The 26,903-nt window shown below is 44.3% G+C and overlaps 1 protein-coding gene across 21 annotated transcripts in view; it reads right to left on the reverse strand.

Annotated features, from left to right (window-relative positions):
• The window catches only part of PTPRS (protein tyrosine phosphatase receptor type S), a 733,740-nt gene that overhangs the window by 682,109 nt on the left and 24,728 nt on the right, over positions 1-26,903 (reverse strand). Inside the window, exon 2 of one of the 21 annotated variants that reach the window (XM_077475689.1) lies at positions 10,961-11,223. The exons of the other annotated variants lie outside the window; for them this stretch is intronic. The gene's annotated coding sequence lies outside the window, so the exon portion shown is untranslated. The remainder of the gene's footprint in view (positions 1-10,960; positions 11,224-26,903) is intronic. 21 annotated transcript variants of the gene reach the window in all.

Below are 26,903 nucleotides of genomic sequence, written 5' to 3' on the forward strand. Positions count from 1 at the left end.
TGCCATGCCATACTCTGCCCTGCCATGCCATACTCTGCCCTGCCATGCCATACTCTGCCCTGCCATGCCATACTCTGCCCTGCCATACTCTGCCCTGCCCTGCCATACTCTGCCCTGCCCTGCCATACTCTGCCCTGCCCTGCCATACTCTGCCCCGCCCTGCCATACCCTGCCCTACCCTGCCATACCCTGCCCTACCCTGCCATACCCTGCCCTGCCATACCCTGCCCTGCCATGCCATACTCTGCTCTGCCATGCCATACTCTGCTCTGCCATGCCATACTCTGCTCGGCAATGCTATACTCTGCTCGGCAATGCTATACTCTGCTCTGCCCTGCCCTGCCCTGCTATGCCCTGCCCTGCTATACCCTGCTATACTCTGCTCTGCAATACTATACTATACTCTGCCCTGCCCTGCAATACTATGCTATACTATGCGCTATGCTATACTCTGCCCTGCCCTGCAATACTCTGCCCTGCCCTGCAATACTATGCCCTGCCCTGCAATGCCCGCCAATACTCTGCCCTGCCCTGCAATGCATAGCTAATCAAAAAAAAACACTAGATTCATTAAAAAATAAAAATAAAAAAAATAATCGGATAGTCGTTGACTAATCGAAGAAATAATCGATAGATTAGTCGACAGACAAATTAATCGTTAGTTGCAGCTCTAGTCTGCATGGCTGTCATCCCAGAAGGAAGCCTCTTCTAAAGATGATGCACAAGAAAGCCCACAAACAGTTTGCTGAAGACAAGCAGACTAAAGACATGGAATACTGGAACTATGTCCTGTGGTCTGATGAGACCAAGCTAAACGTATTTGGTTCAGATGGTGTCAAGTAGGGGTGCAACGGATCAAAAAAAACTCACGGATCAGATCATTTTTCGGATCAGCAAATAATAATTGAATTTGCAAAAACCTGTGAAAATTCCACTACCATATAGTCCCCACTGTAATATCCCCAATCTCCCCCACTGTAATATACATCTCCCCCACTGTAATATCCACGTCATCTCCCCCACTGTAATACTGGCTGAGCATGGATGAGTATGGCTGGGTATTACCGAGTATGGCAGGGTATTGCAGGGTATTGGCAGGGTATTGCAGAGTATTGGCAGAGTATTGCAGAGTATTGGCAAGGTATTGCAGAGTATGGAGAGATGGCTGTGACTGCACTCATCACAGTGCAGCGCTGTGGGCTCTACAGATGCAACCCACAGCACTGCTGCCATCCGATTTATCCCCTCCACTGTACAGATCAGTACAGAGAAGGGAGAGAGGAACCGGCATCATCATGACACCGGTTTGTTTACAGGTGATCGCTCCAAAATGACAGAGCGATCACATTGTAAAACTCCGATGGGTGCACCAAGATGGCCGCCGCTCCGGAACTAGGCCGAAGCCGCAGCATTTCTTAAGGCCGAGACCACGGAGTGCTCCGCGGATCGCGGCATGTGCCGATCCGAGCGGGGCGACCTGTTCGGATCACGGATCGGTGCCGATCCGTTGCACCCCTAGTGTCCAGCGTGTGGGTGGGCGTCAACCAGGTGAGGAATACAAAGACAAGTGTGTCTTGCCTACAGTCAAGCATGGTGTTGGGAGTGTCATGGTCTGGGGCTGCACGAGTGCTGCCGAAACCGGGGAGTTACTGTTTATTGAGGGAATCATGAATGCCAACATGTACTGTGACATACAGAAGCAGAGCATGATCCCCTTCCTTCGGAGACTGGGCCACAGAGCAATATTCCAACATAACAACCCCAAACACATCTCCAAGACAACCACTGCCTTGCTAAAGAAGCTGAGGGTAAAGGTGATGGATTGGCCAAGCATGTCTCCAGCTCTAAACCCTATTAAGCATATGTGGGTCATCCTCAGATGGAAGGTGGAGGAGTGCAAGGTCTCTAACATCCACCAGCTCTCCGTGATGTCATCATAGAGGAGTGGAAGAGGACTCCAGTGGCAGCCTGTGAAGGTCTGGTGAACTCCATGCCCAAGAGGGTTAAGGAAGTGCTGGAAAATAATGGTGGCCACGCAAAATATTGACACTTTGGGCCCAATTTGGGCATTTTCATTTAGAGGTGTACTCACTTTTGTTGCCAGCGGTTTAGACATGAATGTCTGTGTGTTGAGTTATTTTGAGGGGACAGCAAATTTACAATGTTTTACATTGTAGCTAAGTATCATTTCTTCAGTGTTGTCACATGAAAATATATAAAATATTTACAAAAATGTGAGGTGTGTACTCACTTTTGTGGGATACTAATATATATAATATGTTTGGGGGTTCTAAGTAATTTGCTAGCAAAAATACTGATTTTAACTTGTAAGCAACAAGTTTCAAAAAAGGTTTAGGTCAATAAGTGGTTAAACTGACCTCATTTACAGACCAAAGTTCATCCCTTTGATCTAAAAGAACTATATGTTACAATGTTTCTCTTTAGCGATTGTTGTGAGAAATGTGGCAGGATGCCTGTTTTGTTTTTTTGGGGTTTTTTTTTTGACAGCTGTTGGCTTGAGCAGAGAACTCTCTGCACTGAATCAAGGAAATGCTTTTTTTAAGATCAGGAGGGGGGTAGAATTGCGATCTTGATTCTTTAACCACTTGCTGACCGCCTCACAACACGGGCAGGCCAAGTAACGTACCCGTACGTTACTCCCCTCCTGCGAACTGGGGGAGAGATCCGTCCTAAGGGGGAGGCCACTGATTCATGGCCTCTCACTCACGTTCGCTCCTGACGAATGGGAAGCTTCCTCTGCTTCTGAAATGAAAACAGAAGCAGAGGAAGTGAGGTAATTTTTTCCGGCGCCCGAGGAGAAAAGACATCAATGTGAGTTTGCACCAACACTACACTAACACTAGTCATCGTCAGCTTTTTATAGCGTCAGGTACCCCCATATACTACCTAATAAAGGTTATAACCCCGATTGCCCCCTAGTTAACCCCTTTCACCATTGCTCACCATATAAGGATTACGGGTGACGCTGGTTAGTTTGTTTTTTATACCCGCCGTTTATTACCCAATAAAGGTTTAACCCCTGACCGCCCGGCAGGTGATATCAGTTAGATTTTAGGGTCAGTTAGGGTCTGCATCACCCCAGGCAGCATCAGATTAGTGACAGTATCGCTAACACCCACGCACACAGCATACACCTCCCTTAGTGGTATAGTGTCTGAACAGATAAATATCTATATCACAGATCAGATCTATACAAGCGTCCCCAGCAGTTTAGGGTTCCCAAAAACCCAGATACCTTCTAGCACCTGCGTTTGGCCCCTCCGCCCGCAAGTGCAGTATCGATCGATCAATCACTGTCACTTACAAAACACTAAACACATAACTGCAGCATTTGCAGAGTCAGGCCTGATCCCTGCGATCGCTAACAGTTTTTTTGGTAGCGTTTTATACAGTTACTGACAGCCTAGGAGCAATCATTACCTGTGAGTCTCACTAGTGTACCAGTAAATTTAGAGCCCAAAATGGCAAATCAAAGGTACACTAGTGAAGAGGCCTACATGTTTCTGAGCATGATAAGTAGTGTAGAGGAAGTCACTCATCTGTCAGATTCAGGTTCGGAATACGAACCTGTAGACAGCAGTGGCTCCATGAGAGATAGCTCTGACGATGGAGTTGTGGTCCCTGCCAAGGTCAGGCGTACCAGACCCCGATCTTCTTCTGCTGTTGCTGAGGTGCAAGAGCTGCAGGGCTCTTGTATGGAGCAGAGAAGTACTAGTGCCACTCATCCTTCTGGGGAACTGGCAAGCACCAGCGGCCTAGTACGCCCTGGTCGTACATCCAGCACTGCAGTATCACGTGGTGACGTGGCGAGTCCCATAAGTGCAGCTCAAGCTGGCGAGGTGGCAAGCAGAAGTAGTGTCCTGCTGCCATCAAGAAGATCTATAGATCTATTGTGGACCAAAGTAATTTGTATGCTGGTCAATTCATCGCCGCTAATCCCCAGTCCTTCATTGCCAGAGATTTTGGAAACCAATTACGGTTTCCAAATTGAAGACCTTTCTGGGCCTATCCCTCGACATGGGCATAGTTAAAATTAGAATGTTGCGGTCGTATTGGTCCACTGAGCCAATTTACCATATGCCCCTGTTCTCTGCCTTCATGACCAGGGCACGATACGAGCAGATCTTGCGGTTCATGCATTTCAACAACAATGAACTCTGTCGTCCTCGTGGAGACCCTGGATACGATTGGCTCTACAAAATTCGGCCCCTTGTAAACCACTTCAACCAACGTTTTGCAGCCTTGTTTAATCCTCATCAAGTTGTCTGCATTGATGAGTCCCTGATTAATTTTTCTGGCCGCTTGTCTTTCAAACAGTATCTTCTCAGCAAGAGTGCAAGATACGGGGTCAAGATGTACAAGAAGTTCTGTGACAGGGCCACAGGCTATATAGTTTTATGGTTTATGAGAGAAGAGATAGTCACGTGGAACCACCGAACTGCCCAGATTACATAGGGAGCGCTGGCAAGATTGTGTGGAACTTGGCGTCACCCTTATTCAGAAAGGGGTACCATTTGTATGTGGACAATTATTACAAGAGCGTGACAATTTTTAGTCACTTATTTGATCATCAGATTGGCGCATGTGGAACCGTGCGATTTAATCGCCGGGGCTTTCCCCAGCAGCTTGTAGATTCCCGTCCTAGGCTGGGGGATAGAGCCTGATTGAAGTGTAATAACTTGCTCGCTGTGAAGTGGAGGGATAATAAGAATGTTTTTGTTATGTCCTCCCTTCATGCAGACACCACGGTCCAAATTCCTACGGCGACTGGTGTTGTGGAGAAACCCCTCTGTGTCCATGAATATAACCAATATGGGAGGGGTGGACCTGAACGACCAGTTGTTGGCCCCGTACCTAGTTGCCCGTAAGGCCAGACGCTGGTACAAAAAAAGTGTCTGTATACTTATTTCAATTGGTATTGCTGAACGCTTGTGTGCTATACAGAGCTTCAGGACAGACTGGATGCTTCCTTAAATTCCAGGAAGAGATCGTCAGAGCCCTTCTGTTTCCATGCTGTGCTCCACCTCACCTTCCCAATCCAAATGCAGTAAGCCGGGTGCATGAGAGGCATTTTCTGTATGTCCTCCCTGGTATCCCTACCCAACTAGCCCCAAAAGAAGATGTCGTGTCTGTAGCAAGCACGGATATAATCATGAGACCCACTATTATTGTCCCTCCTTTCCTAACAATCCTGGTCTTTGCATTGGTGAATGTTTTGAACGCTACCATACACTAGTGGAGTATTAGCGTAGGGTACAGCACTGCACAGACTAGGACACACTTTCACAGGATCTCCCAAGATGCCATTGTGAGAGACCCGAACCTAGAAGGAACCTGAACCGTTACAAATAAGTGTTTAAAAAAAACACAAAAAAAAAATATATAAAATAAAAAAAAATTGTTGTATTATTGTTCTTTATCTCTCTATTCTCTCTCTCTATTGTTCTGCTGTTTTTTTTTTTACTGTATTCTATTCTGCAATGTTTTATTCTTATTATGTTTTATCATGTTTGCTTTTCAGGTATGTAATTTTTTTATAGTTTACTGTTTTTTATTGTTAACCATTTTTTTGTTTTCAGGTATGCCATTCAGCTGCAGAGCGGATTTATTTATCTTCACAGCAACAGCGTTTGCTCCCACAATACATAAAACCGTGACTCCAATGCTGTAGGAGGTGATTTCAGCACCACAGTTAAAAAAAGAGCATATATGCCGAAGCAAGGGGGCAGCAGGGGTGGAGGAGCGATTTGCTCCTAACTTTTGGGGCAGATGCCCCCATGCTTCGGCATATATAGATATATATTTTAGGCACAGATTGCGTTAAAAATTTTTTATATTTTTTTACAATTTTTTTTTGTATTTGCTTTGCAGGTATGGTATGTCTTACTGTTATACTGTAATGTGACTTTGTTTTATTGTTAACCACCATTTGCTTAGTAGGTACACCATTCAGTTGCAGCACAGATTTATTTATCTTGACAGCAACAGTGTTTGCTCCCATGATACAAAAAGCCGTGACTCCAGCGCTGTAGGAGGTGATTTCACCTCCACAGTCAAAAACAAAATGGTGCATGTATGCCCATCATTAGAAATGGGTGGATAAAGGGAGGTATTCTAATGGAGGGCATACCCACCGATCAATCTTTTGTTTTCCTTCAGCCCACAGGCTGCATGAAATAAAAGATTACAATATATATGTCCAATAAGGACCAGCAACGTACTGGTATGTTGCTGGACTTTGAGTGGTAATACCAGAATGATGCCTGTGGGTTTAGGTATCATTCTTTTCAGCCAGCGGTCAGCTTTCATGTGGCTAATTAGCCTCTAGACTGCTTTTACAAGCAGTGGGAGTGAATGTCCCCCCCCCCCCCCCCCCCCCCACGGTTTTCTAAGGTTTTTCTGTCCCAACAGGGAACCTGAGAATGCAGCCGGTGGTTCCGCCAGCTGACCATAGAGCTGATCAGAGACCAGAATGGCTCCAATGATCTCTATGGCCTAAGAAACTGGAAGCTACGAGCATTTCATGACTTAGATTTTGCTGGATGTAAACAGCACCATTGGGAAATTGGGAAAGCATTTTATCATACCAATCTTGGTGTGGTCAGATGCTTTAAGGGCAGAGGAGAGATCTAGGGTCTAATAGACCCCGATTTAAAAAAAAAAAAAAAAAAAAAGAGAACCTGTCACTACCTATTGTTATCACAGGGGATATTTACATTCCCTGAGATAATAATAAAAATGATTAGAAAAAAAATATGAAAGGAACAGTTTAACCACTTGAGACCCGCGCTATAGCCAAATGACGGCTACAGCGCGGACCTCCTTTGCAATAGACGTAGTCCCGTGCACGAGCGGCCTGCGCGCCCCCTGCGTGCTCTGTGATCGGCGAGTCTATGAGACTCGCCTGATCACTGATCCGAGCAAGGGGTCGATCCCGACCCCTTATCACGTGATCAGCTGTCAGCCAATGACAGCTGATTATGTGATACAACGGAGCCGGTAAACGGCTATTATTCCTCCTCGCGCTGACAGCGCGAGGAGAAAAAAAAAAGAGCCGATCACCGGCGGCCATGATCGGGACATCAGTCTCGATCACGGCCAGCCCTGCCAGTGCCCACCTGCCCCCTGCCAGTGCCCACCTGCCCACTGCCAGTGCCAGCTCATTAAAAAATAAGTGCCCCCATCAATGCCACCCATCAGTGCCCATAGTGCCACCCAGCAGTGCCCACAGTGCCACCCAGCAGTGCCACCCAGAAGTGCCCACAGTGCCACCCAGCAGTGCCCACAATCTGCCTCAAAGGTGCTGCACCCCAGTGCCACATCTACCAGTGCCCATCAGTGCCCAGCAGTGCCACCTATCAGAGCCACCCATCAGTGCCACCTATCAGTGCCCATCAGTCCCATCTATCAGTGGTACCTATCAGTGCTCCTTAGTGCCACCCATCCGTGCCACCCATCCGTGCCATCTTATCTGTGCCCATCTTTGCCCATCAGTGCCGCCTTATCTGTGCCTATTAGTGCCGCCTTAACTATGCCTATCAGTGCCCACCAGTGCAGCCTATCAATGCCCACCAATGCAGCCTATCAGTGCCCACCAATGCAGCCTATCAGTGCCGCCTCATCAGCGCACTTCAATGAAGGAGAAAAATGACCTGTTTGCAAAATTTTATAACAAACTATTAAACATGATTATTTTTTTTTTTTTTGCATCTTTTTTTGTTTGTTTAGCAAAAAATAAAACTCCCAGCTGTAATTAAATACCACCAAAAGAAAGCTCTATTTGTGGGAAAAAAAATGATAAAAATTTCATTTGGGTACAGTGTTGTATGCCCGCGCAATTGTCATTCAAAGTGCATCAGCGCTAAAAGCTGAAAATTGGTCTGGGCAGGAGGGGGGTTTAAGTGCCCAGTAAGCAAGTGGTTAAAAATAAAATAAAAAAGCAAAATAAATCATTAAAAAAAAAAGCACCCCTGTGCCCCGCTGCTCTCGCAAAAAGGCAAACGCAAGCGTCGGTCTGGCGTCATATGTAAACAGCAATTGCACCATGCATGTGAGGGATCACCACGAAGGTCAGATCGAGGGCAGTCATTTTAGCAGTAGCTCTGTAAATTTAAAGTGGTAACCTGTAAAGGCTTTGTAGTTTGTCGCCACTGCAAATTTTTACGCAATTTTAAAGAGGAAGTAAACCCTGATGAGTTTACTTCCTCTTTCATTCCCTGCAAAGGTAAAGTATAATGGACTACTATGCATCGCATAGTAGTCTATTATGTGTCACTTACCTGACACAGGAGCCAGCGATGTCACCGCTGTCCCCTGTAGTACGGCGCATCCATCTTCTCGGTGGGTCTCGCTGCTCTGCCGCTGTCATTCGGCGAAGCCGCGATGACGTCACTCCTGCGCATGCGCACGGGAGCCGCCACGCGCGGCATATCGCCGTTGACGGGTGCCGTGCTCAGTGCGCCTGCGCACCGCTGTCTACGGCGCATGCGCCATAGACAGAGGTGCCTGTCTTTCGGCAAATATCTCCTAAATCGTGTAGGTTTAGGAGATATTTCTTGGGCCTACAGGTAAGCCTTAATCTAGGCTTACCAGTAGGTCAAAGTGTGTTGTAAGGGTTTACAACCACTTTAAAGCATGTCGTGTTTGGTATCCATGTACTTGGCCTAAGATCATCTTTATTTATTTCATCAAACATTTGGGAAATATAGTGTGTTTTAGTGCATTAAAATTTTAAAAAGTGTGAAAAATCACTGCCAACTAATGTGTGAAGAAAAGAAATGAAACACCCACCATTTTAATCTGTAGGGCCTTTTCTTTAAAAAAAATATATAATGCTTGGGGGTTCAAAGTTATTTTCTTGCAAAAAAAAAAAAACATATATAAAAAAATATAAACAAAAAGTGTCAGAAAGGGCTTTGTCTTCAAGTGGTTAGAAGAGTGGGTAATGTGTGACATAAGCTTCTAAACGTTGTGCATAAAATGCCAGGACAGTTCAAAACCCCCCCAAATAACCCCTTTCTGGAAAGTAGACACCCCAAGCTATTTGCTGAGAGGCATGTCGAGTCCATGGAATATTTTATATTTTGTTAAGTTGCGGGAAAAAGACAAACATTTTTCTTTTGCTCAAAGTTGTCACTAAATGATATATTGCTCAAGCATGCCATGAGCATATGTGAAATTACACCCCAAAATACATTCTGTTGCTTCTTCTGAGTACAAGAATACCACATGTGTGAGACTTTTTGGGAGCCTAGCCGCGTACGGGACCCCAAAAACTAAGCACCGCCTTCAGGCTTTCTAAAGCTGCTTTCACACTGGGGCGGTATTCAGGCGTTACAGTGCTAAAAATAGCGCCAGTGTAGCGCCTGAAAAAAACCGGCCCCTTTTACTCCAGTGTGAAAGCCGGAGGGCTTTCACACTGGGGCGGTGCGCTGGCAGGACAGTGAAAAAAGTCCTGCTAGCCGCATCTTTGGAGCGGTGAAGGAGCGGTGTATTCACCGCTCCTAAACTGCTCCTACCCATTGAAATCAATGGGCAGCGCGGCAATACCGCCGGCAAAGCGCCGCTGCAGCGGCGCTTTGCGGGCGGGTTTAACCCTTTTTCGGCCGCTAGCGGGGGTTAAAACCGCCCCGCTAGCGCCCGCAGACCGCCGCTAAAACGACGGTAAAGCGCCGCTAAAAATATCGGCGCTTTACCGCCGACGCCCGCACCGCCCCAGTGTGAAAGCAGCCTAAGGGTGTACATTTTTGATTTCACTCCTCACTGCCTATCAGTTTCTGAAGCCATGCAATGCCCAGATGGCACACCCCCCCCCATAACTTTTTGGGAGTATGGTAAGTATTTTGTAGAACTCGCTTTTTGTCACCAAAATTTTTGAAAATTGAAAAAAAGAATGCATTTTTCTTTTCTTTCTTCATTTTCAAAAACAAATTAGAGCTGAACAATACTCACCGTGCCTCTCAGCAAATAGCTTGGGGTGTCTACTTTCCAACATGGGGTCATTTGGGGGGGTTTTGTGCTATCTTGGTATTTTATGGCCTTTGAAACTGTGATAGGTAGTGAGGATTGAAATCAAAAATTTACGCCCTTAGAAATCCTGAAGTCAGTGATTGGTTTTCGAGGCCCCGAACGTGGCTAGGCTCCAAAAAGTCATGTGGCCTGTACTCAGGAGAAGCAGCAGAATGTATTTTCGGGTGCAATTCCACATATCCCCATGGCATGTTTGAGCAATATATAATTTAGTGACAACTTTGTGCAAAAAAATTAGAGGGACATTTTTTTAAATGACTGTTTTTTTTAAATTGCATTTTAGTGTAAATATGAGATCTGAGGTCTTTTTTGACCCCAGATCTCATTTTTAAGAGGTCCTGTCATGCTTTTTTCTATTACAAAGGATGTTTACATTGTTTGTAATAGGAATAAAAGTGACTTGTTTTTTTTTTTTTTGAAACAGTGTAAAAATAAAAGGTAAAATAAATAAGAAAAGAAAAAATATTTTAAACACGCCCTGTCCCGACAAGCTCGCGTGCAGAAGCAAACGCATACGTGAGTACCGCCCGCATATATAAACAACACATGTGAGGTATTGCCGCGATCGGTAGAGTGAGAGCAATAATTCTAGCCCTAGACCTCCTGTAACTCAAAACATGCAACCTGTAGAATTTTTTAAATGTTGCCTATGGAGAATTTTAAGGGTAAAAGTTTGTCTCCATTCCAAGAGCAGGCGCAATTTTAAAGCGTGACATGTTGGGTATCATAATATAAAAAATTGGGCTAACTTTACTGTTATCTTATTTTTTAATTCAAAAAAGTTTTTTTCTTCCAAAAAAAGTGCGCTTGTAAGACCGCTTAGTAAACACGGTGTGACAGAAAGTATTGCAACGACCACTATTTTATTCTCTAGAGTGTTAGAAAAAAAAATAGGATTTTTTGTACTCACCGTAAAATCCTTTTCTCTGTAATTCACCGACTGACACAGCTCCTCTCTTTAGACCATTGGGTTGTTACTAGAGGTCGACCGATATATCGGCCGGCCGATATATCGGCCGATATTTGCCGTTTTTTAATTAATCGGCATCGGCCGATTGTGCTGATAAAAAGCCGATTTAGAACTACAGCGGGACTTTGAAATTACTTCTGTACTAGAAGTCAGTGTAAGTTGCTGAGTCGTCATAGAAACGTCTTTCCTCCTCTCTGGGCAGGCTGCCAAGAAAAGAACAGAAAGATACATTTACACTTCAATGAATGAAGTCATCTCTGTGTGTAGAAGTTCTCAGTTTAACCATTTAAAGACAATCTTTTCTGACACTTGTTGCTTACAAGTAAAAATCCTGTATTTTCTGCCATAAAAATCACTTATATTTTTTTAGCAGAGATCCTAGGGAATAAAATAGCTGTTGTTGCAATATTTTATGTCACACGGCATTTGCACAGAGGTCTTTCAAATGCATTTTTTTGGGAAAAAAATACACTATTTAAAAAATTAAAATAAAATAAAAACAGTAAAGTTAGCCCATTTTTTTTTCGTCCAAAAGTTTTGACTACCTGTTTTTATTTAATATATAGGTTTTCTTTTTTTTATCTAAATCATACATACAAGTAAACTGATTGGAGGTTTGTTTTGTTTAAGAAATTTTCTTACATTTAAACATTTATTAATCACTTATGAAGGCTGCTTTCACACTGGAGCGGGCAGGCATTGATGGTAAAATGCAAGTTTTAGCGGCTCTTTACTGTTTTTTTTTTAATCTAAATCATACATACAAGTAAACTGATTGGAGGTTTGTTTTGTTTAATAAATGTTTAAATGTAAGACATTTTCTGTATCAGGCGTTGATGGTAAAACGCTGCAAGTTTTAGCGGCTCTTTACCATAATTTTATCGGCGCTATTTGGCTGCTAGTGGGGCACATAAAACCCAGCTAGCGGCCGAGGAAGAGGTTAAATGCGCCAGTGAAGCAACGCTGCCAAATCGCATTGCATGCGCTTCGGCAGTGGTGCCCATTCATATCAATGGGCAGGAGTGGTGGAGGAGCGGTATACACCACTCCAAAATCGCCTCAGTGTGAAAGCACTCTGTCTTTCACACAGACTGCAGGGGAGCCATTTTGCAGGGACTTTACAGGCGCTATTTTTAGCCCAAAAGCGCCTGAAAAACGCCCCAGTAGGAAAGGTGTGTTAGATCAAGGTGGAGTAAAAAATAAATAAGGAAAAAATAATTAAATTAAATAAAATCGGCCAAACATATTGGCCCAAAAAAATCGGCATCATATATCGGCTATCGGCCGCCATGATTTCTAAATATCGGCATCGGCATCGGCCAGAGAAAAACCCATATCGGTCGACCTCTAGTTGTTACGCCACCTTTAGGAGAGGACTAGGCATAACATGTTAACATGTAATGAAAGAACTTCTAGTTCCGCCCAAGGGGCGGTCCCTTAGGTAACAACCCCTCTGCCTGCCATGCAGCTTCAGTATGTCAACAAGTAGTATAATGTAAAGAAAAATAGGAGGGACGGGTGCTGTATCAGTCGGTGAATTACAGAGAAAGTGATTTTACGGTGAGTACAAAAAATCCTATTTTCTCTTATATTCACCGACTGACATAGATCCTCTCTTTAGACCATTGGGACGTCCCCAAGCAGTGCCAAAACGAGGGGTGGGAAAAACAGCATAAAACTTCATCCACCATGACATGTGGGAATTAGTACAAACTTTACCCACAAAAAATGACACTGTGTGGGAATAACCAAACTTTTTTACCCACAAGTACTGCGTTTTTACCCAAAAAACAGGAATAAAAAAATGTATGTGCAATTGCAATTATACAGCCGCCTGCAAAACTTTGTGGCCAAACAGGCATCAGCTGATGCACTGACATCAACCTTGTAGAATTTTGTAAAAGTGTGAACAGACGACCAAGTCGCTGCTTTACACACTTGAGCGACAGGCGCTTTATGTCAGAAGGCCCAAGACGTTCCAATTGCCCTTCTGGAGTGGGCTGTGACCAGAAAGGGGGGGACCTGTCCCTTCAAGGTATAGGCCTGTACTACAATCTGTCTGATCCACCTGGAAATGGTGGCCGACGAGACCGCCATGCCTTTTTTCGGACCAGCCACCAAAACAAACAGGGAGTCTGACTTCCGAAATGGAGCCGTGGCAGACAAATACACCCTCAGAGCCCGAACCACGTCCAGGACATGAAGGGCCACCTCCTTAGGATGTGTTGGCTTAGGGCACAATGTCTTCATTGATGTGTTCCATCAAAACCACCTTCGGCAGAAAAGAAGGTTGCAGACGCACCTTATCTTTGTGGATAACCAGATAGGGCGACTTGCAAGACAGGGCCGCCAGTTCCAAAACCCTCCTGGTCAATGTGATGGCCACTAGAAAGACCACTTTCTGGGAAAGAGTCAACAGGGCAATCTCTCAGATGGGTTTTACTTCCTCTTTTGCTCCCTGTATAGCCTGCAAATTAAAAGCATAATGGGCTAGTATGCATCGCATACTAGCCCATTATCTGACACTTACCTGCAAAATAATCCAGCGATGTCCCCTGTGTAGGCAGCGTCCATCTTCAAGCCCCATCTTCCTTCCAGGTGCAGACTTCGGCTGTGTGATTCGCCGGAGCCGCGTGACATCACTCCAGCGCATGTGCACAGTAACGGCACACACTAGGGAAGAAACGGCACAGAGTTTAATTTCTTCCCCGCGCATGCACCGTTCACTTTATCGGCAGACTACAAGTGAAATATCTCCTTCCCTCTCAGGTTTAAGAGATATTTCTACTACCTATAGGTAAGCCTTATTCTATTCCCAAAAAAGGGTTTACAACCACTTTAAGTGCTGTCAGCAATGGTACCACATGGAAGAGAAATGTCACAAGGCCTGAGAAAGAAAATAATTTCTTTACACAAGAAAGGGGAAGGCTACAAGAATATCAACAAAGCTTTAGTTATCAGTCAGAATACTGTAGCAAAAGTGATACAAAAATTTAACAAAGATGGAACTGCAATCATCTCACAGACATCCACAGAAGGTAACACCTCGGCAGGAGTGTCCTCTGATGAGAAGGGTTGAAGTCGCCATGCAAGTTCACTGCAGTTAGCTAAAGAAGTAGAAAGCTAAACTGGGCTAATTGTTTTCCATAACACAATACGGTGTACACTGCAGAGAAATGGTATGCCTGGGTGTCATCCACGAAGGAAGCCTCTCCTAAAGCCCATGAACAAAATAGCCAGAGAAGACTACTGGGACTCTGTAACCTGGAATGATGAGACCAAGATAAATGTTTTTGGAAATGATGGCTTAAACGCTGTTTGGCATCTCACAAAGGTGAGGAGTACAAAGGAAAAGGCATGGTGCCTGCAGGGAAACGTGGTGGCAGTGTCCTTCTGTGGGGCTGCATTAATGCTGCTGGTGTGGGAAAGCTGCATTTCATTAATGGTGTCATGAATTCACAGATGTAATGCTCTATATTGAAAGAGAAGATGCTACCATCATCACGTGCTCTAGGTTGTTGTGCACTTTTCCAACATGACAATGATCCAAAACACACATCTAAGGCCCAATGTTGCATTTCTGAAGAAGAACAGGGTGAAAGCGATTCCGTGGCCAAGTATGTCTCCTGATCGGAACCCAATCGAACACCTAAGGGGAATTCTGAAGAGACAAGTTTAGCATTACTCTCCATCCAGCATCCAGGCTCTAAAAGAGGTTGTTCTTGAAGAACAGAAAAAAGATAGCTATGGCAATATGTCACCAACTTGTTAATTTCACGCCTAGGAAACTTGGTGCTATCCTGTCTCCATGTAAAAGTAGTCTTTGTTGTGGGATATATTCATTTTTGCATCAACTAATTTGAGTAAAACTAAAGATTTTGTAATCTAAGTTATATTATTAAAGTGATTGTAAAGTCTTTTTTTTTATAAAAACATGTTATATTTACCTGTCCTGTATAATGGTTTTGCAGAGCAACCCAGATCCTCCTATTCTTGCGTCCTGCTTCTGTGCTACTGGCCCCTCCCTCCTGTTGAGTGCCCCCACAGCCAACAGCTTGCACTGGGGGCACCCCAGCCGAGCCACAGCTCCCTGTGTCTATTCAGACACTGACTCGCTGCCCAGCCCGCCCCCTTTTCTCTCCTCATTGGCTGACTGACTTTGATTGACAGTAGCGGGAGCCACGCTGATCTCTCAGGCGATGAGAAGGGGAGTCCTGGGCAGCCGAGACACTCCTGCAACATTGCTGGATCTAGAGGGACCTCAGATAAGTATTAGAGGGGGCTGCTGCACTCAGAAGGCTTTTTATCTTAATGTATAGAATGCATTAAGATACAAAACCTTTTGCCATTACAAGCACTTTAACCTTACTTTCACGTAGAAAGCTAAACAAATGTTCTATAAAACTTAGTTTTGTAAAAATTTTGGAAATTTTTCTTGTGTTCATTGAGATATTGATTTCAACCTTACTTTTCAAAGGGGTGTACCCATTTATGCTGAGTACTGTATATATGTTTATTTATATATATATATTGCTCCAGACTGCCTAGATATAAGCATCTTGTGCCAACAAGTAACTGAATGAGACAGACATGTTCTCATTATTTATATAGTGTGTACTATAGGGCAGGGGTTGACAAATTTGCTTGGAATCTAGAAGCCAGCTAAAAAAGTTAGGAGCCAGGTCCGTGACGGCGATCTGGACCTGTCCCTGGCCTGACATGGAGACGAGTGAGGGGAAGATAGCGCCTCCAGCCCCCCCCCCACCTGTCTCCAAGTCATTGCCCATAGCTCTTAGAGGGACATTTTATTTGTTTTATTTTTTTCAAATGACGATTTTTTTTTAAATTGCATTTTAGTGTAAATATGAGATGTGAGGTCTCTCTGACCCCATATCTCATATATAAGAGGACCTGTCATGCTTTTTTCTATTACAAGGGATTTTTACATTCCTTGTAATAGGAATAAAAGTGACACACATTTTTTTTTTTTAAAGAACAGTGAAAAAAAATAAAAATAAAAGTTAAAATAAGAAAAAAAAATTTTTTTAAATGCGCCCTGTCCCGCCAAGCTTGCGTGCAGAAGCGAACGCATATATGAAAGCAATGTTCAAACCACATGTGAGGTATCGCTGCGATCGGTAGAGTAAGAGCAATAATTCTAGCCCTAGACCTTCTCTATAACTCAAAACGTGCAACCTGTAGAATTTTTTAAACGTCGCCTATGGAGATTTTAAAGGGTAAAAGTTTGTCGCCATTCCATGAGCGGGCGCAATTTTGAAGCATGACATGTTGAGTATCAATTTACTCGGCGTAACATTATCTTTCACAATATAAAAAAAAATTGGGCTAACTTTACTGTTGTCTTATTCTTTTTTATTAAATAAATTATTTTTTCCCCCAAAAAAGTGCGCTTGTAAGTACGCTGTGCAAATATGGTGTGACAGACATTATTGCAACGACCACCATTTTACTCTCTAGGGTGTTAGAATAAAAAAGAAAAAAAAAGTGTGTGTATATATATATATATATATATATATAATGTTTAGGTGTTCTAAGTAAATGGAAGGAGATCCATTGGCATTAATGGTTGTAATTCCAACGGCCACCACAAGAGGGCGCCAGATTCCAGAAGGAATAGGATCACAGAAGGGAATATCATCACAGAAGGCCTCAAAGCCGGGGGCTCAATTACCGGCCGCCGGCGGCGCGGCCCGACGCAATCACGCTGGGGGGGTCCACGGAGACAGGATACCCCCAGCTGTGCTGCCCCAGGCGTCAGTCGCTAATTCTAGTCGCCAATGCGACCTGGCGCCCGGGTTTTGTCGAGCCCTGCTATAGGGGTATCCCTGACCGTTGCCTTCATAGACATTGGCCTGTTTCCCTCCCTTTAGACCTGGAGGGTATTACTGGGGGCCCTTTGGAGACCTCTTAGCCCCTGTACACACGGTCGGAGATTTCCACAACCAAATCCGTCGGATTTTGCCAGTCGGATTTTGTCCATCGGATCTTGTCCGAAACTGTTGCGCACACACGGTCGGACAAAGTTGGCGAAAAAATCCAATCTTTCAGAACGTGATGACGTAATTTCCTTACGATGGGACTACATTCAGGCTAGTAGCCAATAGCTTTGATGTAGGAATTTGACCTGAGCATGCGTGGCACTTGGTCCGATCAAATTCTCTACACATGATCGGAGTATGTCCGATCGGCCCAGTTGGTCGGGAAATATTTCCAACATGTTGGAAAATTGGGTCCGATGGATATTCCGATGCATACCACACACAGTCGGATTATTCAACGACATGGTCCGATAGGACACATTCCAACGGATTCTCCGACCGTGTGTACAAGGGCTTAGGCAACTACCCTTGTGAGGATCTAGCGCCTCTCTTACCCCTGTTGTAATATTCCACTTCTTGTCACTTTTCTATCAAAGTAAGTTTTTTTTATATATACCTACCATTGATAATATTGGAGCTGGGGATTCAGTATACTGTATCCATACATTTCCCCTTTTTCATAGATACCTTATATTGTGTAGGAGAGCTGGGTGAAGTCTATTACCCCTCCCTCCATTTGTACTCTGGACCTCTACAGTTGTTTTGGGAAATTCTGGTCAGCCCCACCAATGAATGCAATTCAAGTAAGTGTGTGTATATATATATATATATATATATATATATATATATATATATATATATATATACATATAGCGATGCCACTTTGGACAAGGTGTCTGTCATGTACAAATTTAGTTTTTGCCTCAGAACAGTAAAGGGGTTCTGAGGGTTAACCACTTAAGGACCGTCGCATGGCAATATACGTCGGCGCAATGGCACCGACAGGCATAAGCACGTACATGTACGTGCTCGCCTTCCAGCGGGTGGGGGGTCCGATCGGACCCCCTCCCGCTGGATGCGGCGGTCCGTTTTGCTGCAGGAGCGATCTGGGATGAGGGGATGGCAGTTGGTTTCTGGCCATCCCCTCTCGATCACTCCTGGCGAATGAGAAGCTTCCCCGGCTGTGCATAGTAAACACAGGCAGGGAGGAAGTGATGTCATTCTCCTCAGGGCGGTCTTTTTGACCGGACTGCAAGGAGAACACAGAAAGTAAGTGCACCAAACACTACACTGACATGTAGGTACACATAGGCACACAAATCCCCCCCGATCCCCCCCACCACACCCCCCTCCCAGTCACAGTGTCACTGATTGCAGTGATCATTTATTTACTGATCACTGCATTCAGTGTCAGTTGTGACAGTAAAAACTGTCAGGGCAGTTAGTGTTAGGTCCAGGGTAGCCCCCTACCCCCCCCAATAAAGGTTTAACCCCCTGATTGCCCCTAGAGTTAACCCTTTCACCCCCTTTTGCCAGTGTCACTAAGCGATCGTTTTTCTGATCGCTGCATTAGTGTCACTAGTGCCGCTAGGTAGCTAGTTATTTTTTTAGGTTCACCGCCAGGTTTTTATAGCGCTAGTTACCCCCATATACTACCCAATAATGGTTTTAACCCCCTGATTGCCCCTAGTTAACCTTTTCACCAGTGATCACCGTATAAGTGCCACTGGTGACGCTGGTTAGCCAGTTAGTTATTTAGGTTCCTCTAGTTAACCCTTTCGCCCCCTTTTAGCAGTGTCACTAAACAATCGTTTTTCTGATCGCTGCATTAGTGTCACTGGTGCCTCTAGGTAGCTAGTTATTTTTTTAGGTTCACCGCCAGATTTTTATAGCGCTAGGTACCCCCATATACTACCCAATAACGGTTTTACCCCCCTGATTGCCCCTAGTTAACCCTTTCACCCCCTTTTGCCAGTATCACTAAGTGATCGTTTTTCTGATTACTGCATTAGTGTCACTAGTGCCGCTAGGTATCTAGTTATTTTTTTAGGTTCACCGCCACGTTTTTATAGCGCTAGGTACCCCCATATACTACCCAATAATGGTTTTAACCCCCTGATTGCCCCTAGTTAACCCTTTCACCCTCTTTTAGCAGTATCACTAAGCAATCGTTTTTCTGATCGCTGCATTAGTGTCACTGGTGCCGCTAAGTAGCTAGTTATTTTTTTACGGTCACCGCCAAGTTTTTATAGCGCTAGGTACCCCCATATACTACCCAATAATGGTTTTAACCCCCTGATTGCCCCTAGTTAACCCTTTCACCCCCTTTTGCCAGTGTCACTAAGCGATCGTTTTTCTGATCGCTGCATTAGTGTCACTGGTGCCGCTAGGTAGCTAGTTATTTTTTTAGGTTCACCGCCAGATTTTTATAGCGCTAGGTACCCCCATATACTACCCAATAACGGTTTTAACCCCCTGATTGCCCCTAGTTAACCTTTCACCCCCTTTTGTCAGTGTCACTAAGCGATCGTTTTTCTGATCGCTGCATTAGTGTCACTGGTGCCGCTAGGTAGCTAGTTATTTTTTTAGGTTCACCGCCAGATTTTTATAGCGCTAGGTACCCCCATATACTACCCAATAACGGTTTTAAACCCCTGATTGCCCCTAGTTAACCCTTTCACCCTCTTTTGTCAGTGTCACTAAGCGATCGTTTTTCTGATCGCTGAATTAGTGTCACTGGTGCCGCTAGGTAGCTAGCTATTTTTTTAGGTTCGCCGCCAGGTTTTTATAGCGCTAGGTACCCCCATATACTACCCAATAATGGTTTTAACCCCCTGATTGCCCCTAGTTAACCCTTTCACCAGCGATCACCGTATAAGTGCCACTGGTGACGCTGGTTAGCCAGTTAGTTATTTAGGTTCCCCGTCAGGTTTTTATATAGCGCCAGGGACCCCCATATACTACCTAATAAAGATTTTAACCCCCTGATTGCCCCTAGTTAACCCTTTCACCAGTGATCACCGTATAAGTGTTATGGGTGACTCTGGTTAGTTCGTTTACTTTTTATAGCATCAGGGCACCCACCATTTATTACCCAATAAAGGTTTAACCCCCTGATCACCCGGCGGGTGATATTAATTAGGTTTTAGGGTCAGGGTCTGCTTGCCCCAGGCAGCGCTAGGTTAGTGCCAGTACCACTAACACCCACGTGCAAAGCATACACCTCCCATAGTGGTATAGTATCTGAACAGATCAATATCTGATCTGATCAGATCTATACTAGCGTCCCCAGCAGTTTAGGGTTCCAAAAAAACACATTGTTAGCGGAATCAGCCCAGATACCTGCTAGCACCTGCATTTTGCCCCTCCGCCCAGCCCACCCAAGTGCAGTATAGATCGATCACTGTCACTTACAAAACACTAAACACATAACTGCAGCGTTCGCAGAGTCAGGCCTGATCCCTGCAATCGCTAACAGTTTATTTTGGTAGCGTTTTATATTTAAATCCTGAAGGCAGTGCTTTTTTTCAGGGTCCCGTACATGGCTAGGCTCCCAAAAAGTCCCCCACACGTGTTATCCCCATACTCGGGAGAAGCAGCAGAATTTATTTTGGGGTGTAATTTCACTTATGCCCATAGCATGTGTGAGCAATATATCATTTAGTGACAACTTTGTGCAAAAAAAAAAAAAAATTGTAATATTCCTGCAACTTGTGGCAAAATATAAAATATTTCATGGACTCAACATGCTTCTCAGTAAATAGCTTGGGGTGTCTACTTTCCAAAATGGGGTCATTTGGGGGGGGTTTGTGCTATTTTGGCATTTTATGGCCTTCGAAACTGTGATAGGTAATGAGGAGTGAAATCAAAAATTTGCACCCTTAGAAATCCTGAAGGCAGTGATTGGTTTTCGGGGTCCCGTACGCGGCTAAACTCCCAAAAAGTCCCACATATTTGGTATCCCACGTACTCAGGAGAAGCAGCAGAATATATTTTGGGGTGCAATTCCACATATAACTATGGCATGTGTGAGCAATATATCATTTAGTGACAACTTTTTGTAAACTTTTTTTTGTCATTATTTAATCACTTGGGACAAAAAAAAATATTCAATGGGCTCAACATGCCCCTCAGCAATTTCCTTGGGGTGTCTACTTTCCAAAATGGGGTCATTTGGGGGGGGGTTGTACTGCCCTGCCATTTTAGCACCTCAAGAAATGAGATAGGAAGTCATAAATTAAAAGCTGTGTAAATTCCAGAAAATGTACTCTAGTTTGTAGACGCTATAACTTTTGCGCAAACCAATAAATATACGCTTATTTACACTTTTTTTTTACTAAAGACATGTGGCTGAATAAATTTTGCCCTAAATGTATGACTAAAATTGAGTTTATTCGATTTTTCTTATAACAAAAAGTAGAAAATATATTTTTTTCTCGAAATTTTTCCATTTATATTGCAAAAAAAAAATATCTCAGAGGCAATCAAATACCATCAAAAGAAAGCTCTATTTGTGAGAAGAAAAGGACGCAAATTTCATTTGGGTACAACATTGCATGACCACGCAATTACCAGTTAAAACAGTGCAGTGCGAAATTGTAAAAAGACCTCTTGCTGACAATTGGTCCGGAGCTGAAGTGGTTAATTATGTAGGTTTAACTTTGACATCAGTTTGGCTGGGCTGTGTTAGAGTTCTGCCTGGTCATGTACACAGTTAGGTGCACATGACAGGCTCAGAACCAGGCCTGGTTGGACGCTTTAGGTATCAGCTTTCCCCGGGGCCTATCAGTGGGTGCGCCTGGCCCCGCTGAGGAGTCTGGGGAAGGGCACTTAAGATGTTGAAGTCACGTATTCAGGGTTCGTTCGTGAGGCCATAGCTGTCTGTTCCTGATTCTGGACCGGGGTAGCCCCACGAGGGGGGGTCTCGGTCACGGTGTGTCGCTCCACAACATGCTTCGGTTGGCTAACCCCAATAGACCCGCCTGGTCTGGGGTAAGGATCCATCTGTTCCCGAGTCTCGGAACTGGCTGGTCCGAGGCGCAGTAACTGAGGGAGGATTCAAGGCGTCCGGGTGTGCTCTCGGCTTAGAGGAGTACCGCAGCTCGTGTAAGGGCCCGGGGGAGGACACTTCAGAGGAGGGCCAACAAGCTGGCATCCCAAGAAGTGCCTGGTTGCTGGGTTGTGAAGGACATCAGCAAATCCACGCTTTTCCAGTACTGCCAAGGAGACAGAAAACGTTACAGGTACTGAGGAAATGGTTCCTGTTCACTTTCTGTTACAAATTACTCAAGGTCAAAGATTTCACAAGTTCTGGATCAAAGTGCTGACTGCCATAATCTCTGGCTAGAGATTTGTTGAGCTTTGAAGCACCCAGCTGCGAGTGACTACTCTCTGGGTGTTGGATGTTACCCCTGCAAATAAAAACCTTTCTAAAGGACTTTCATGGTCTCAGCGTCCAAAGTTGTTGGGTACTAACCCTGGGAACCCCTAGACGTGGAAGAACAAGCCAAGCCGAGGTAACCAGTAAGCCCATAAGTTAAGGCCGCCCTGCCAAGGGTTATGGCCGCTACATATATAAACACCATGCGTTATTTATTATTGCCAGTTTTTATGGTGATTATCTTATCCTATTTGGCAGACCTGTCTTCCTGGTTGAAGACTGGGTGTGTCTACATGGGCCCCACGGTAGCATGCAGTGGCAAAGATTTTTTTTCCTTTGGATTTTATATGATGCAGTTTTGTGTTTAATGTCTTTTGCCTTTACGGGTCAGTAAATAATATGCACTGTGATCAGTATGTATCCTTGTTTATTGATAAGATGTCTGACGGTACTCCTTTTATTGTAGATAACGACCTATGGTAACCATTTATCCCATTAGAAGAAGAAAATTTAAACATGCCTATTTCGAAACGTGTAGGGTATTTTCTGCCCCTATGATCCCACTGGTTGACAGAATTATATGGTTATTGCTTCATATCCATTAACAATCACTTTATAACCGCATCAATCTTTTCATTTTTGTACTTTATATTATATTAATCTGTAAAAATAAAGCTTATTGCAAATTGATACACATGTGTAGTTGTTCATGCCCTTTAAAATCCCATTAAGACGTTGTTCTATATGTCCCTTATGCCGCGTACACACGGGCAGACTGTATGGCCTACTTAGTCCGTCGAAACACATTTCAGCGGACAGTCCGCTCGTGTGTGGGCTTCAGCTGACTTTTTCAGCGTGCAGTCTGGCGTACTAAGTATTTCGGATTTTTCGAAATTCTGTCCGTCATACTTTGGTTTCAGCGGACAATCCGCTCGTCAGTAGGCTAGTTCGACGGACTAAGAATGGCGCATGCTCAGAAAGGATTTACACGGCGGAAGGGTGCATTGCTGTGTATTGGACTTCCTATTTCTAGTCCCGTCGTACGTGCTGTACACGTCATCGCGCAAGCTTTCGACGGACTGTTTGTGCATCCGTGTGTGGTCAAGTCCGTTCATTCGAAAGTATGACGGACTGTCCGTCGGATTGTATGACGGACTAAGTAGGCCATACAGTCCGCCCGTGTGTACGCGGCTTAAGATGGACTGTGACAGGTTCCCCGATACATCCAATGTTGATTCCCATCAATTTATAAACACCTCCTTCTCAAATCTCGGCTCCATAGCATGTAAACAGAAAACACAGAAATAGTGATTTACCCTTTTAAAACCTTTTTTTCCTTCAGATAACAACTAAGGCCTCATGTACACTGCTAAATGTACGTTTAGGAGCAGTTGGGAATTTTTTCAACTGCTCAGGAACTCTCCTCTGTTATCTTATCAGTACATATACATAGGGTCGTTTCTAGGCAGTTGAGTTTAGAGGCCTTTTTTGGAAAGATGCTGAGTTTAGAGGCATTTTAAGCGGTCAAACGCTTATAAAGGCGTCTAAATGCGGTAACTTGCGTTAAGCCACATTTCGTTTACAGGCGTTTTTCATTTTTGGTTATTTTGAAAAAAAAATATTTTTTTCAAAAGCTTCTAAATGCAAACGCTGCCTGGAGGGTCCAGCCACCTTGATTCCCCCCCCCTCCCCCTCTCTCCTCCAGGAATGTCCGTAATGATGCTTTGTAACTCCTGCGCTGTTCTGTTTCAGTGCTGTGCTCTACCTCCTATTCCTTTGACCATGTTAATTGCTCTTTAATGCACCCTCTCCATTAGTTTGGTTCCTGATACTTTCTGCTCCCATTCAGCATGATGTCTTTTTGATGTAACCCCGTTTTATTTGCATACTGTATGTATTCTGTACTTTGTGCCTGTGGTTTTTTTCAACTCAATAAACACTTTCTTTGTAAAAAGAAAAAAATGCAAACGCTGCAAAACGCTGCTAAATGCGGCATGTAAACATGACAAAATTGACATTTTAAACGTGGGTTACTATCTGTCAAGTTAAATCGTTCAGGAGAGGTTGTAAAGCCGTCCCATGTACATTAAAGAGGAGGGCCGGTTTTGAAAAAAAAAAATTTAAGTCAGCAGCTGCAAACACTGTAGCTGCTGACTTTTAATAAGCACACTTACCTGTCCAGGGCGCCCACGATGTCGGTCGCCAGAGGCTGACCCGTTCCTCGGTCTCGGGTCCCGACGCCGCCATTTTGGGTAAGGGAAACAGGTAGTGGAGCCTTGCGGCTTCACTGCCCGTTTCCTACTGCGCATGCGCGAGTCGCGCAGCGCTTTGTGAATGGGACGCGCTGTGTTCTGGGACACACAGTTCCCAGAACACAGCGCGACCCATTACCCAGAAGACGGAGGAGAGAAGAAAGAAGATCTCCGCGGAGGAGGAAGAGGCAGATTAGTATGATGTGCCTAGCAACAGGCATTTCTGGTAAGTAAAAAAAAAAATTTTTGCATTTTTTTTTTTAATGATTTTTTTCTAATTTTTAATGTATTTTCTTTTTTCAGGGTGGCCCTCCACTTTAAGTATGCACTTACATTGCAAAGGTGCTGATTATACCAGATATGCATAATGACTTAGATATGGAAAATCTCTACAATATCAAAATAGCTTCAAACCACTATAGAATACCGCACTTCTGCGTCCAAACAAGCATTGTGACGTCATCCAAGGTTCTTCCCCTATGCGTTTGATCACCTCGCACGTGACTGAAGCAATTGCGATATTGCACAGATTTGCCATATTTAAGTCATTATGCTGTACATATTTGGTGCCGCCACACCAGTTACAGTGTCCCTGATCACTGCCACACCAGTTATAGTGTCACTGATTATCGCCACAGCAGTCACAGTGTTACCATAAGGACATAACATTCTCTGCAGAGCAATTCAAGTTCAGATCGCTCTTCAGAGAGGCAGTTGTATTGCCGACTCACCATCTGCTTTAACACCTTGGACCCTGCACAAGCAACTATATTCACTTGAATGGGTCACGGTCGGTGGGAGTACAGAGGGTATAATTCCTGCCACAGCTGCAAAGCAAAATATTAGAGCCACAGCATGTACTAACCCTGGCAAATTCTTTGCCTGTTTGCTGACCATGTCTCTGCCCGAGCCTGAACTGACCCATCTGCACATTCCACTGACTATGTTCCTGCAAGACACCAGTCCAAGCCATACTCTGCTCACAACTGCACTCCTGAAACCACAGGAACTCTTTCTTCCTTTCTATTGCCTCCTGTACTTCTCAGCCAGTAAAAATAGCATTTCCGGGGGCAGCCACATACCAGCAGAGTAGGCTTGCACTTTAAGAACAAGGACTGCTACAGGTGACACTACACTAAGCTATATTTCCTGACCACTCATTCAGAAGCGACCTTTTAAGTACATTGGTTTTGATACAATTGGATGATTGGCAATACAAGATACAATATTAGGCATAAAATCAGCACAAAAAGGCTCACACGTGCAGTATTGCCATACTCAGAAGGTGTAGCAGAATGTGTTTTGGGGTGTAATTCTATGTATGTCCATGCTGTGTGGGGAAATATCTTAATAAATTTACAACTTTGTGTAAAAAAATGTATTTTCATCCTCATTCCACATAAAACAATAACGTCTTGGACTTACTATGCCTCTTAGAAAATATCTTAGGGCATTTGCTTTCCAAAGTGTAGTTATTTTATGGTGTTTCCACTGTCTTGGTGTGTGAAAAAAAAAATTTCATTTTCTTTCATGCATTTCCCAGAAACAGGTGGCGAAAAAAATGACAGTTTCAAAAGACTCATTATGTCTTATTAGAAAATACTTTGGAGTGTTTGCTTTCCAAAATGGGTTCATCTTGTGGGTGTTTCCACTGTACTGGTGCTCAGGGGCCTCCAAAAATGTGATAGGTACACAGGAAATTGGATGGGTAATTTAGGTATAATTTATGTTCCTTGAAAGCCCAAAGGCCTCTATCAGGCAAACTACCCCCCCTTATTTCGGAAGTTGACGGGCTTGCTTGACCCATGGTCAACTCTCCCAAACTCATGGTTTGACAGGATAGCGGCGGTGCGAATTACTTACCTCCCAAAATTGTTATATAATTTCCGTGTTTTACCGGTTCCTGTACCCCCCCCATGTACTTAGAATCCACCAACGCAAAATTATGCGGTTTATCTGGGGTTCATCAAAGCCTCGGATCCAAAAACAGGTCCTTTATGCCCATAAAGCTAATGGTGGCCCCTAATCTACAAGCATATTATACAGCAGCGGGTATCGCCCCTCTGTCCCGCCTACATGAACAACATCAAATGCCGCTCTGGGCAATTATTGATATGGTGGACTCCCATTCGATCCCACTAGCATCTCTCCCCCACGCAACTGCCACCAAACATAGGCCCCGGCCTAGCTCATTCCCTTCGTCTCTGGGATACAGTGAAATATTCTGCAGGTCTCCAATCTCCCCATCTCCCGCTGCTTCGTCTTCTACACTTCCCCCTATTCCCGCCAGGCTGCGATTACCCCAAGCAGTTTGCATGGTGGACCGATCATGGTTTTGTAGATGTGCACTCTATGTGCACTCTATGCTCACCCCAACTAAAATTATCCCTTTCCATTATCCCATGGTATTC

Source organism: Lithobates pipiens, unplaced genomic scaffold (assembly GCF_037356315.1).
Source record: "Lithobates pipiens isolate NorthernLeopardFrog02 unplaced genomic scaffold, aLitPip1_a1.2 Scaffold_13, whole genome shotgun sequence".
Classification (NCBI taxonomy): Eukaryota; Metazoa; Chordata; class Amphibia; order Anura; family Ranidae; genus Lithobates; species Lithobates pipiens.